The sequence below is a fragment of the Pongo abelii genome, chromosome 4 (assembly GCF_028885655.2).
Source record: "Pongo abelii isolate AG06213 chromosome 4, NHGRI_mPonAbe1-v2.0_pri, whole genome shotgun sequence".
NCBI lineage: Eukaryota > Metazoa > Chordata > Mammalia > Primates > Hominidae > Pongo > Pongo abelii.
The window spans coordinates 85,582,499-85,597,500 of record NC_071989.2 but is presented as its reverse complement, the minus strand read 5'-3'; the positions used below and the strand labels follow the sequence as shown (position 1 = coordinate 85,597,500).

The 15,002-nt window shown below is 36.2% G+C and overlaps 1 protein-coding gene across 1 annotated transcript in view; it reads left to right on the top strand.

Moving 5' to 3' along the window:
• AP3B1 (adaptor related protein complex 3 subunit beta 1) overlaps positions 1 to 15,002 on the top strand; it is a 293,463-nt gene that overhangs the window by 234,616 nt on the left and 43,845 nt on the right. The gene's annotated exons all lie outside the window — the stretch shown is intronic.

The following is a 15,002-nucleotide window of genomic DNA, read 5'->3' as shown; positions in this document are numbered from 1 at the left end:
CCAGAAAATGTTCACAGGTTCATTTTACTTCTAGGCATTACATCAAGTGCTTGATCATACCAGCATCATATAGATGGTGAGAACATGTCAGCCACTGACAACTTAGTCTTATACCTTCTACCATACTTAATGTGTGTCAGAATTTTCTCAAATTTCTTGATAAGAATTTGAAATTTTTACATAGCTTTATTTACTAGAACCTGTAGCTATACCACTCACCAAGTTTGAAAGCCTTGCTAGTTTTAAATGCTCAGGGAATAGGTAAAACAGTTGAAAGGAAACGATCAGAAATTAACGTCTGTCTTTTTTTAAATCTGGTTTTCTCTTAGAAAACAATACCTTTTAACTGATTTTTAAAGAAGGATACATACCTAGAGAAGGTTATCAATTCATCAGTCTTTTGATCAATGAGGAATGTGGGAAATCATAAGAGAAGTGTTTTTTTTTTTTATGTTTGACCAGATTATTTGTATTCTTAGACTCATCGGTGTGCTTTCTGGAAGTATGTTTATGGATATGTGGTTCAGTACTTCTTTTTTCAAAGGTATCAACCAAAGGGTGCCACTATATGTCAAGAGGTAGTGTGATGATCTGAGCAGGTGTCAGATTAAACATAAAAATTACATAACATGGTTGTTTGAAATTTCTCTCTTCTTAGTCCTCCAAGAATAATTTGAGTAGAATCATGGATATAGGTTAATGCCATTTATTTTCTTTGCAGACTTTTATCCATGGATAGAGGAAATTCTCTTTTGCTTTCTAGTAAAACTTTAGGGATTAAGGTATTCGTGATGAAAGGTTTTTTTTTTTTTCCAAAAACCTGAATATTTCTGTTAATAAGCATGGATGGAATGTCTACTACATTCTGATCTTTGGTATGAGCTGTGGCAAATAAAAAAAATAAGTCATGATGTCAGTTTTGAGTCCTATCTTATAGTCTTATGGAAACAGAAATCATGTAAACACAAGAGTTCAGTAGAGTATGAGTCGGGCTACAGTGGACGTTTACATAAGGTGTCTTGGGATCATGACAGAAGGAATTACTAATGCTGCCAAATCCACAGAGAAAACATTGTTTTATATTTGTAATATATTCTTGAGTTACAATGTGCATGCCTTCTATAATATGATTTACCCATACGGAATATCCACAAAGAAACATTTTGTCCTTCTACATGTGTGTTTCTGTCAGACCGACACAGACTGAATTAAATTTTTTCTGAGCAGCATTTGCTTATATATTTTGTGGTTCCACTTTTCTCACATAGACCTGATTGCATAAGCATTCACTGGTGCACCTGTATTTATTCCAGTGGTTATAATGGGTTATAGACACCTTAACTTGACACAAATGGTTGCAGAATGCTTAAGAGTCCTCATTCAGAGACTCGGTATAACTTTTTTAAACATCTGACTTTTTGTATTGTGCTTGTTTTAGAGAAAGGTAACTCTAGACAAAAATGGCACATTTTAGAGTTTTCAGGATTTCCATTCTTTTTTGATACCTACTTACTATTGATACTTTTCTAACCTAGGTATTTTATTATCCTGAACTTGTTCTACCCCACCCAGACCCCCTCATGTTTTTGTTTTCCTTCCTTTTCCCCATTGTAACATGTCTGTTCTGTATTTCTTCAACCAAGTATCTATATCTATTACTACTACTTCTGATGATAATCCCCTTTGCTTATATGCAAAATGCTTCGTATGTGTATTTTACCAGAAAGATTCATACTAAATAAAGGGGGTAAAGAGGGAGTCTTAGGTAATAAGCAGTGCATTAAATTGAAGCCTTCAGATGGCAGTTCATTTTTATTTTTTTCATTTGTTGCCAGCACCTGTCTATTAACTACAAATAGATAAAAATCAACGCATGGTGCTTATTGAAAGCATAGAAGGAGTGTTAGGGGAGGGGAGTTTTTTTAAACCAGCTGTCTAAAATGATTCTGACAATTTGAGAGCCACTCAAATTTATTAGTGTCTATAATAGTTGGAGTTTAAGTTCAATGAGAAAATACTGCGGAGAAAGCTGAGTTTTGTTGCTTCTCAGATCACAGATCAGCCATTGAAAAAGTTGTGTGCATACAAACTATACTATAAACTCTGAAGATAGGTTTCACAACATAAGAATTCAGAACAGTGGTTTTCAACTAGGCACCGCAGTTACCTTTATTAGTTTCCAGTCACTGATGTAACACATTACCACAAACTTAGTGGCTTAAAACAGTGCAAATTTATTATTATCTTTCAAGGCGTCAGCATGACCATGTTCCTTCTGGAGCTCTAGGGGAAAATCCAATTTGGTTTTTGTTTTTTTGACTTTTCCAGTTTGTAAAGGCAGCCCACATTCCTTGGTTCATGGCTCTTTTCCATCTTCAAAGCCAGCAATGGCCAATTGAGTTGTTTTCACGCTGTATCACTCTGACACTGAATCTCCTGCCTCTCTCATTCACTTACAGGATCTGTGTGATTACATTGGGCCCTCCCAGAAAATACAGAATGACCTCCCATCTCAAAGTCAACTTATTGGCAACCTTAATTCCCTTTTGCCACATAGTGTTACATATTCATTGGTTCTGTGGATTAGGACCTAGACACCTTTGGAGGGACTGTTTTTCTGTATACCGCCTCACTTACAGAACCTGTGGGAAGAGGGAGGTGACTCAGATACTCATGTCTCACCCCAACCCTATCAAATTGCAGAGGAACAGGAGGGCAGGGCGATGGCACTCATAGAGGCCATTTCCATGAAGAGCAGAACCCAGCACCACACCCAGGCTTGTATTCTCTGGTCATGATGTTGATTGTACCATGGGGATAACTCACTAGTCTTAGAGTTCAGATGCAGCCCTGCTGTGGAGATTATGGCCATCTGCCTAATGAAGCAATTCGTATTTGAGGCAGTTCTGCTTAACTACAGTTAAGGAAATTAAGAGAAATTTGAAATTTTCAGATCAGTCATATTAAATAAACTTTCATATCTTCCTAGTACTGTCTCTTTGATGCTTCAAGTCAGGAAATTTAACACTTATATTTCAAATTTTTACCAATTTTTATTTACTTTACTTTAGAATCAGAATTATAATAGCTTTTTTTTTTTCTTTTTTTTGAGACAGAGTATCACTCTGTCATCCAGGCTGGAGTGCAATGGTGCAGTATCGGCTCACTGCAACCTCTGCTTCCTGGGTTCAAGCGAGTCTCCTGCCTCAGCCTCTGGAGTAGCTGGGGTTACAGGTGCCTGCCACCATGCCTGGCTAATTTTTGTATTTTTAGTAGAGATGGGGTTTCACCATGTTGGCCAGGCTGGTCTCGAACTGCTGACCTCGTGATCCGCCCGCCTCGGCCTCCTAAAGTGTTGGGATTACAGGCGTGAGCCACTGCGTCCGGCCTGTAATAGCACTTCTTAGTGAAATATTTATCTCAAGATAATGGAGATATAAATCTCAAGTGAAATGAATTTTTATCCAGATGTTTTAAAATATTTTAAAATATTTATTTACCATCAAATATAATTATAGGCACAGATAACTAACCGGTGCTATTAAGGTAGTAGAGAACTAAAAAGTTATTTACATTTTTCAAAAATCATGCAAAAACATGATTTGCATACTGTGATTATTTACCTGGCTAATTCTTTTTTGTTCGGTATGAAATTATTATGTAATAAAGAAATAATTCTTGTCTAGGCTTAGCACTTTGTTAGTTACGTGGGATACAACAGTATACATAAAGTTAGTGTGAAAATTAAATTATAACATATCAAATGGAATATGATTAAGATCATAATGGGCCGGAGTAGGGTCAGGAAGAGTTGAATAGATAAATTGGGACTTGAACTGAGCATTGCATTATGGGTAGTAATTAATATTTAACTAAATCTGATTTATGATAGTAGATCACAAATAATGATTTACTGTGATTTAAGTAAATCATAGAATAAACAAGTGAGTTCTGTGTGCAAGATTGGCAAAAAGTAAGGGGATCACTAAAATTTAGGATTAAAATACAGTGTGTTTAGAGGGCTGTACATTTAGATGTTTTAAAGGCTTATTTTTTCATCAAAGTGTTATAGATCTATGAAATCCTGTTCTTAAAATGAAGGGACACTTTTCTGAAAAGACCCAACACAAGAAGAGACAGAAATTTGTTTCATATCATATGATTATTTCCCTGGCTAGTTCTTTTTTTCAAAGATTACTGTCTATCCCCAGACTTTGTGCCTTAAACCAAACGGGCGACTTCATTTTTCCCCTCCCTGGGAGCTGAGTATGGAAAGGAACCGTAAGTGTCCACTGCTGTCTCCTAGTGGACTAAACTAAAATGAGAGGAACAGTGGGAAGAAAGAGATCAATAAAGACTACAGAAGAGGAGCTAAAAGTTAGAATTTGCCATAAATTGGATGGAGAGTTCACTGAAGCAAACCTCAGTCGATTGTGGAACTAGATTCATGCCGTGGGAAATCTCGGAATGAGTTAGCTGTGACTTCTTTCCTGTTGGCATGGTGTCTTTTTCAGTAAACTCTTAAGGAAAACAAACAAAAAGTACTACAAGTTGATGATAAGGTGGGTGGGCAATATCCTGTATAGAAATGAAACTATGTTCTAGAAGAGTTGGATTTATTTCTGGACACCAACCTTTTTAAAAGCAATGCATCATTCTCCATCCAACAAATGCTGCCATAGCCAATAATATGTTGGCTTGTCCATTTTCAGCTTGTAGTACAAAATAAATGAAAGCCAAGGACATTACAATTGGGAGGGAAAGAGGACTATTATTTAAAAGGCTTTTAAATGATGTCACTATATATTCTTTTAACAACATCCTCTAAAAGCCTTTGAAAAAATAGTCCCTTCCTTCCGCAGTTGTTAACAAAGACCATACTGGGGACTGCTCTTTAAAAGGCTGTTAAATGGTGATACTATATTTTTTAACATCAACATCATTTAGAAACCTTTTAGAGAACAGTTCTCTTCACCCACAACTAACAGAGGAGGGAAAAACATGTGGGGGGAAGGGATTACTTTTGTAAAGCCCTTTGGATGGTACTATCTATAAATACAGCAATATTGTTATAAAAGCCTTTTTCCAATGGTGATTCAGCTTTTTGATATGTAGTTTTAACCTCATGACCCTGCGTTATCTGACAGATTGGTGTTTTAACGTGGGCTGAAAACTCAATTTACTAATAATCCCAATAATGTCTTTTATTGAACTTTCTGCAGTTTAAAAATCAGTTTCACATATATGGTCTCATCTGATCCTCAAGACAACTCAGTGAAACAGACAGGATATGTATGATTAGCCCCATTTTACAGAAGAGGAAAACAGAAGCCCTGAGGTTGTGATTTAGCTAAGGTCTCACCATTTAATATGTGGCTGAGTTCAAACTATAAACCAGATCGTTTGACATCTCGTCTCATACCCCATGCAGTTTCCTGGGGGTACCTTCATTGCTTTTTTTTAAAAAGTGGTATTCATCATTAGTCTTTTCAACATGTCCAAATACTGAGTTAATTCCTTACAATTAGTATAAAAGTGGGATTCTGTCATTTTGGTACTGAAGATAGGTATCTAGTAGAAATTTTATTAATAAATAATCCTGAGGAAGTAAAGAAGTGTAAAATATTGTCTCAAGGTGTGGTTGTCCCCTGTGATGTAGCATTCAGACTTCCCCTGAGATTCCTTTTCCTTATGATGTATGCTTATGAAATTATCACTTGAAATCCACTTTCAGACATGCAGTTTATTAAATAACTGATATTTTAAAGACAATTCTAATCTCAGTTTATGGATTTGTTTTTAAAAGTTATTTGTTAAGGATACTGATTATAATTAAGATCACATTCAAAAAAGTTTTCCTCAACTGTCATTAATCTTTGGAAAGAAATAATAAATGCTAGTTCTTTCCACTTCTCTCCTTGCAGGAGAGAAAAAAATCTCCCCATGAGCTTGCATGACTGACCTTTACTTTCCTTTATCATGAGGACCATTTTGTGTTTATTGAAAAAGGAATTATAGCTTATTGCTTGACAGAAATGACACTGAAGAATATTACATTTCAATGTTAGCTCTGCCACTATTTTTTGTCTTATGCTAATAAACATTGTCTTTAATAATAATTAAAAAAGGAGACTTTCACCAGCAACACACTGTCACATGCAGTGTCACACTGACTCCTCAAAAGAATCCTATCAATTAGGTACAAATACAAGCACAGAGAAGTTAAATGATTTTCTTCTCATCAAATAGCTTGAAGGTCTTCTAATTTAAAATCCAGTGTTTTCCTTTGTACCACTGCCAGCTGTAATCCTGCCTAATGAGAAGGAAACTAACCATTCTTACTTCTGAAGAAAAATGCTTAATATGTTAAAAATACGTATAGCCTGAGAAGACCTGGCCAGTGCCACAGTGCAAGAATGAGGCTCAATCCCAGGACTTGACCCGGAAGAGCCATGCAGCCAGCTGCCTTTACCATGAAGAAAACCAGGCCTTATGTAGTAAATCACGTTCTCTCCATCCCCACCTCCTTACTGAAAATTTTAAAATATTTACACACAGAGCAAGGGGAATAATGTTTATATAAGTGAGTGAGTGTGTGTGTGTGTGTGTGTGTGTGTGTGTGTCTGTCTGTCCTATGGTCTCAGGGAACCCATTTCCCCATCCTTTCCCTGCATCAGGAAATTTTCAGCAACTTGTGGTACCTGGAACTGGCATCTAGGATGTATAAGGATCCTTTTCCCTTCTGTCAGATTCAAAGAAAGCATCTGTAGTTTAAAATCACTATACCCATAATAAAATTCCCTTTCCAATTTGTACATCTACTAAGACATACTTCTTTCCTTATCTCCAGGACCTCTTCTAGGTGACATCCATATCCTTCATCAAGGGGGATCCATGTCCCTAAGTCACAATTCACTTAAATGCAAGGCAACACAGCCAGCTTTTAGAGGCCACAGTCCCATCTCTGAAATATGTAGAACAGCTTACGGTTTCCCTCATACACTTGTAAGGTTCATGGCCTAGCTTTTCTCTGAGAATCTCCATTTGGATCTTGAAGTCCTGTTGTAAATCTGTTCAGCATGGCCCCATTCATAATGCCTGATAATTCTGTCTTTGACGAAATCATTGTTACTACCAAGATTGTTTGTGTGAAGCTCAACTGTTCCTTTTAGGCCATTCTGTTTTCATCCTCATTTTCCTTCCTTTTATGGGGCCCATTCCATCTTCCTATTCCTTCTTCCCTCCCTTGTCATTCTTATCTTTGGATCTCTTAATCACTTACCCATATTCAGTGAAGATCTTAGTGTTTCATACAAAATCTCTCTGGCCCACTATCATCTTAGAGAACCGCACTGTTCATATTCATAACCTGTGCAACATGTAACCTCACAGTCTCTTGATCTGTTCAATTCTAATAACTTCACCTGCACTGAACTTCAGTTTTTCATCCTTTCAGTTCTGAAATCTTAACTCACTCCCTTACTTGTGCTTATCATGCTCCTCAGGCCCTTCATGCCTCCAGCTGTTTATGTTTAGCCTAGATTAAAACAACCCTGAAAGATAGGTGCTAGTGTCCCCATTTCACAGACTTGAAAATTGAGATCCCTTCAGCTTAAGTAACTTTTCTGGTGTTACAGGGCTAGTAAGACATGCGCTATGTATAAAACCAATTTCAGCTCAAATCTGTTTAGTTTCAAAGCCCTGTGTTTACCACCACACCTCACTGCTGAGTATATGAAGGAGTTACAACTCCAAGAGAATTATTTTGTATAGCAGCTTGTGGTACAGCTCAGGGTAAAACGAACCTAATGACAGGGGCAAATTAGAGAGACCTTGTACAGTATAAGCAAGAGAAGTCATAAGGGAGCAAAAGATCGGAAGGGACACCAAATTGTTATGGTTACCTGAGGGGGACTTTTCTTTTCTTTCTTTCTTTTTTTTTTTTTTTTTTGAGACGGAGTCTTGCTCTATCACCAGGCTGGAGTACAATGGTGTGATCTCAGCTCACTGCAACCTCCACCTCCCGGGTTCAAGTGATTCTCCTGCCTTAGCCTCCTGAGTAGCTGGGATTACAGGCATGCGCCACCACGCCCAGCTAATTTTTGTATTTTTAGTAGAGATGGGGTTTCACCATATTAGTCAGGCTGATCTTGAACTCCTGACCTCATGATCCACCTGCCTCGGTCTCCTGAAGTGCTGGGATTACAGGTGTGAGCTGCTGCGCCCAACTGGGACTTGACTTTTCTCATATTTTCATACTATTTAAATTATTTTCAATAAATATATAATACTTTTGTAATTTGAAAAAAAAAATTAAAAATATTTTCAGTGTTAATGAAGACTTGAATTAAGTTGGTGGTAGAGGGACAGAAAAGAGGAAATGAATGCAGGAGACAGTGAATTTGTTTTCTAATTAATGTGAGGATGTCAAAGATAATGCCAAGGTTCTGAGCTTGGTTATAGTGGGAGAAGACACTAGCATTTTCTTTTTTATATTGTGTTTTTGATCTTGTGAATGAAAAAGCAGTAGAACTACTAAGATCACGTAATTATCACATATTTCAAATCACAGCTTAGCAATGCATAATTGTTTTGGGCTTCTGTAAAATGCTCTGGGTTCTAATGAAATTTGTTACAACCGGTTACTGAGAACTTCATGCTGAACACTTTACAAATCAAATTCAGTTTGTTTTTATTAGTACTCTTAAGCCAAAAGTCAGAAAAGAAATATAAAAAGAATAGGAGAACATATCTATGAATAGTATAACATATCCGTATTCATGGTTCTGGTGCTACTTACCATGTACGTGATAAATAAAAAAAATAGACATCATTCTGGCTTTCAGATGTATAAAAAAGCAGTAAATGTATTGATAGTGAAGTTTATTGATCTGTCTTTGGGGAGGAGAAAGAATGGGATATTAATTTTCTTATCTCAAAACCATTGTAAATTGAATATATCCTATACCAGGGATCGGCAAACATTTTTTGTAAAGGGCCAGGTAGTAAAGATGTTCAGCTTTGCAGGCCACAACACTCAACCCTGCCATTTTAATGCAACAGCAGCCACAGATAATACATAAATGAGTGCGTCTGTGTTCCAGTAAAGCTTTATTTATAGACACTAAAATGAATTTAATATCATTTTAATGTTACAATCATATTACTTTTGATTTTTCAAGCATTTAGAAATGTGAAAGTCATTATTAGTGAACAGGCATTGCAAAAATAGACAGTGGACCAGATTTGGCCTATAAGGATGATTTCCTGGTGCCTGCTTAATACTGAGCATGAATTAAGATGCTCATTAAATATTTGTTCATTATGTGTTCAAGTATTTCCACAAATATATTTTAATATATATTATTATCAAAATAAGAGGTGAGAAAGTCTCATGTGTTTTATAATGTATACTGATTACTAAAATAAAATATGAGAAATTATCATAAATTTCTATATCAAAATTTATATACATAAGGAAGAAGTTATCTTTAGTATTAAAAACCATTTATTTGAAGTAATATTTGCTGAAATATTCAAATATATTTCTTCGAGTCTGTGCTTATATGTAAGAGTTAAGCAAATTTGCCCTTTACTTTTTTTAATCCTATTCTAGGTCAATACTAGGTTAATGCTAGCCTCAATGAAATGGATTGAAGGTAAAATCAAGACCTGCTTTCTACAGTTTATAGGATAAATGAGACAATACTGTGACTTTCTGCATTACACATCTTATCAATTGAGACATACATTGGTTTTAAAAGTACTAATTTTAGAGATGAAGCTGTGCCTCTGTTTATAGCTATTTTCTTACCTCATCATTTTTATAAATTATATATCTAAATAGATACTGAAGTAAAGTAAGCCAAACAAAACTAGATACAAAGAGCATTTTATATACTGCAGATTTTCATATCTTTGAAATTAAAAAACAGAATGGATTGATAATACTTAATGACTGAGTAACTAAATGTGGATTAAAGCATAAAAGGCTGGAAAACATTGTTTTCATAAAGCTTTACGTGGAAATGTCATCTTTGAAATAGTAATGTGGATGCTGAACAAGGTTTATTCTAAGGCACTTACTTGCTATTCCATGTTTTATTTTTCAAATCTCATTTTAAATTTTATAATTCAGTCATTTTGAACAGCTATGTTCAAAAGAAGTTTTACAACTTTAATCTTAATAATCTCAAAAAAAAAAGCAGACATGCTATGTCATAAAATAACTATTAGTGACTAGTTTGTATCCTATAAATCTAACTTGAGTTGATAATATGGTCCATTACCAGCTAACTGCACAGAGTATTTTTCATTTTACACTCTTCAGTTACTTTTTAGTGAAGTGTTAAAAAATATGAAGCTTTTCTCCTCTCTAAAATTGCACGCTGTCTGTCTGTTATTAGGGAGATAACAGCTCTTATAAATGTTTCAGTAAGCGCTAAGTAGACAGTTATGTGCACTCTCATTCCACGCTTATTTGCTTACTGTAATAAACTGATAAAATATGTGTGGTTTGTCTCTGTGTATCTACAGGCATCATGAGTCACATAGATTTCCTTTAGAAATAATGTTGTGTCTGCAGAATTGATTGCTTATTTTCATAAACCATCTAATGGTACACAAACGACTTTTATTATTTAAACATATGCTGTGTAAAGATTTGTAGAGGATTATCTCATTGTTACTGGATGCTTTTTGTTCTGTTAACTCTTGGGGGAGGCTTGTTATTTTACAGTTACTGCAGTTACTGAACTAATTACTTCCTCACGAGCCATAGTGAAGATGACCCATATCATTTGCTTATAATGCAGCTAAGTTTTTAATTCTTTGAACATTAGTCATTAAACAATTAAATCAAAACTAATGTTTTCAAACATTGTCTTTCATACTATCCTGTTTATACAAGTTTTAATAAAATAATACACTTAAAAGTAGACATTTCAAGAATTAGTGTTTGTATTGTAGAAATCCCTCAATAAGCTGTTCTTTGTGCATTTAAGAAATGCACTTTTTTATTTGTTCACAATTTTATGTAATAGAAAATTCAAGTTGCATCCTAAAACCAACAAATATTAATATAGAAGATCTCCACATATCACCACAGTGTGTTCCCATAAGGCTGTAGTATTTTTAAGGACACTGTTATAATTGAGTACTCAGCATTAAATAATGTATAGTTATGACCAACACTAGAGGTATATTATTTGCAAATTTCCATAATCATTTAAAATAGTAAAATTATGCTTTGAGTTCTGAGAAAGGGGTAAAATTAGGTTTCATACATTGAACATAAAAATGGGAAGTAGATGGGAAGACAGGTAATAAACATAACAAAAAAGTAAATTATATATTGTGTTAGAGAAGGTATTAAGTGTCTATAAAAAAGGAAAAAGGAAATCAGAAGGGAGGGATGCCAATGGGTTAAGCCTCACTAAGAAGGTAATATTTGAGCAGACATTCTACGGCTGAGCTATGTGGGTCTCTGGAGAAAGTGCCTTCCAGGTAGAGGGTACAAGGGAATAACCTATAGTGGGACCATTACTAATATGCAAAACGAATAGCAAGGAAGTCAGGGCAATGAGTAGAATAAACAGTGAGTTTAAGAGTAATAGGAAACAAGATCAAGGAAATGGAACAAGGATCCTGGCCATTGGCAGGTTTTGAGCAGAGGGAAAACGTGATATAACTTTTTTTTTCTTTTAACTTTTATTTTAGGTTCAGGGGTACATGTGCAGGTTTGTTATATAGGTAAACTCATGTCACGGAGTTTGGTGTACAAATTATTTCATCACCCCAGTGCATGATGTAACTTTAACTGATACATTCTAGCTACTGTGTTCAGGATAGACTAACATAGCAATTCAGTCTATGTTCAATAGGATGCAGGGGTAGGAACAAGGAAACCAATTAGGAGGCTGTTGGAATAATCTGGATGATAGATAGTGGTGGCTCAGACCGGGCTGGTAACAGTGGCAGTAGTGAGAAATAGCCAGATTAATTCATTAAAATAACTGGGTTTTCATCCGTGATGACTTCCCCAGGTGTCAGCGATGACTTTTGTGTTCTTCTAGCCTACTGAGCCTGCTTCTGTCATGACATTTATCACACTAGTTGATTTACTTTGTTTTCCCAGGCTAAACAATAAACTTCTTGAGGACTAGGATACTTTGGCTTTGTCTCTGTTTCATACTCCTTAGCACAGGGCTGGTACAACTAATTGAATAAATGTTATTTACATGAAAGAATGAATTAATAAATTAATGGTGAGTAATGATTCATGATTTGTAGTTACTTTGCATTTGAAATAACGGTGTTCTTATTGGACAGAGAGCCGTGAAATACCTAATTCTTGCACGTTACCACCTTTCTCCCCAAGATACCGAAGGGAGACACAGAGTCAGAGGACAAAGAAAGGCAAAGTCGTACTTTGTTATTAGTGTGGGCCTTGCTCTCTAACCACAATACAGAACTCCAATGAGTTAGGTTGGCCCACATCAAGGACTCAAAGTTGTTTTCTATTAAAGGTAGGATTAAGTAGCCTCGACCCAAAACAAATTATTAATTGAATCAATGAAATTGATAATTTGACTGTTTTTGACCTACAGATATGGCAGATACACATGGTTCAGTCTAATCAAAAGCCTTACCTGAGTCTCTGATCTCCTGGTTCCATATCTACCAGCACTTTAGAGAAAGGGGAGGAAGAGGGCATTCTCCCATTACAAGCTTATTTCCCCTTCCAATTAGTGTCCTGAAATCTGACTAATCCCAACCAGTAGTAGAATAGGGGAGATAGATGATAGAATCCCAATTTGAACTAGATTAAGTAGTAACTAAATAAATAGGAAATTACAGCTGGAGTTCAGAGAAAACAACTTCAGCAAGGACAGTAATGTGTCTGGGCATCAAGAACCATCCAGATCAAAGTTACCAACTAGTTTCTCTGTCTCTCATCTATGCTTTTCTTTGAAATTTGCTTTATTATTTCTTTTCTCACTGAACAATGTGGCAGGAAATGTGGCCACAGACAAAATTCGAGTTTTAAATCACAGAATTTTGGCTGCTTGAGAGAGTCTGGCTCAAATTACTAGGTACCAAATCCAAAAATCCTAGGAAAGGAACTCATTGGGCCAAATGACCATCCCTGAACCAGTAAACTGCAGCCAGTCATGAAGAGGCATAAGAACTTGCCAGCTCCATCATGTGCTGAATGTGTCAAGGTTTCTAGAAAATAGTAGGGCGTGTTGGGCTGACAGTCTCATACATAACCACTATAGGGTAAAGAAGCTTTGGGGGCAAAGCTTCAAAAGGCCAGCACTTAGTCTTGAACCAAATAAAAGCAATTCTGAAACAATGAATTCTTATTCTGCATTGTCATTGGACTTAATCAACACTTTGTTGTCGGCTATCAGAACATTTCTGATACTTCAGAAACCCACAGGAATAATTAAAGTCATAACATGGATTTTCATAAAGGAAAGCCAAAAGAAAAAAGTAACCTCTACTGTGTAAAGTTATATTCTGATCAGTAAAGCCACTAGCCTGTATGGCACCATTGTGCAGATTCCAAAATGTTTCCCTTGAATGTAAGCTGGATTTTAGCTCTTATCCACCCTTTCAGTCAGTTGTCACTGCACAGATGTATATGGTGGTCTAAGTGTTAGCTGTTTGAAATAAGCAGCTCTGGGAATTGTTAAATTATTTTTTTTAAATCAAGCATCAAGAACTGTGAAGAGTCTGAGATGTTACCCTACTTACAAGCTAACTAGTTAATTTGCAACAATTTCATGAATGCTGGTAGAAGACACAAGACTCCTGGTCAGAGACAAAGGACAGTTTGTTAAAGCAATAGCAGTAGCCAGAGTAGCATCATTTGCATCACTTCTCTGAGCCCCACATGCTGAAGTCTAGGTGAAGCCTCCACATGCAGTGTGTTGCTTTACAGGAGAGGAACCTGATCAGAGTAAACAGACAACCTACAGAATGGGAGAAAAATGTTGCAATCTATCCATCTGAAAAAGGTCTAATATCCAGAATCTACAAGGAACTTAAGCAAATTTACAAGAAAAAAAATCAAACAACCCCATCAAAAAGTGGGCAAAGGATATGAACAGATACTTCTCAAAAGAAGACATTTATGTGGCCAACAAACGTATGAAGGAAAGCTCATCATCACTGGTCATTAGAGAAATGCAAATCAAAACCACAATGAGATACCATCTCACACCAGTTAGAATGGGGATCATTAAAAAGTCAGGAAACAACAGATGCTGGAGAGGATGTGGAGAAATAGGAACGATTTTACACTGTTGGTGAGAGGGTAAATTAGTTGAACCATTGTGGAAGACAGTGCAGCAATTCCTCAAGGATCTAGAGGTCAAAAATACCATTTGACCCAGCAATCCCATTACTGGGTATATACCCAAAGGATTATAAATCATTCTGCTATAAAGACATATGTGCACGTGTGTTTATTGCAGCACTGTTTACAATAACAAAGACTTGGAAGTAACCCAAATGGCCATCAATGATAAACTGATGGATAAAGAAAATGTGGCACATGTGAACCATGGAATACTATGCAGCCATGAAAAAGGATGAGTTCATGTAGTTTGCATGGACATGGATGAAGCTGGAAACCATCATTCTCAGTAAACTAACACAGGAATAGAAAACCAAACACTGCATGTTCTTACTCATAAATGGGAGCTGAAGAATGAGAACACATGGACACAGGGAGGGGGACATCACACACCAGGGCCTGTCAGGGGTTGGTGGAGTAGGGGAGGGCTAGCATTAGGAGAAATACCTAATATAGATGACAGGGTGGTGGGTGTAGCAAAACCACCTTGGCACATGTATACCTATGTAACAAACCTGCACATTCTGCACATGTATCCCAGAACTTAAAGTATTTTAAGAAAAAAAAAAAAGATTCTAGGCTTTTATAAGGGGACTGTTAGCAAATCTATTCAGCCTTTGCCCCAGAGGGAGATTTT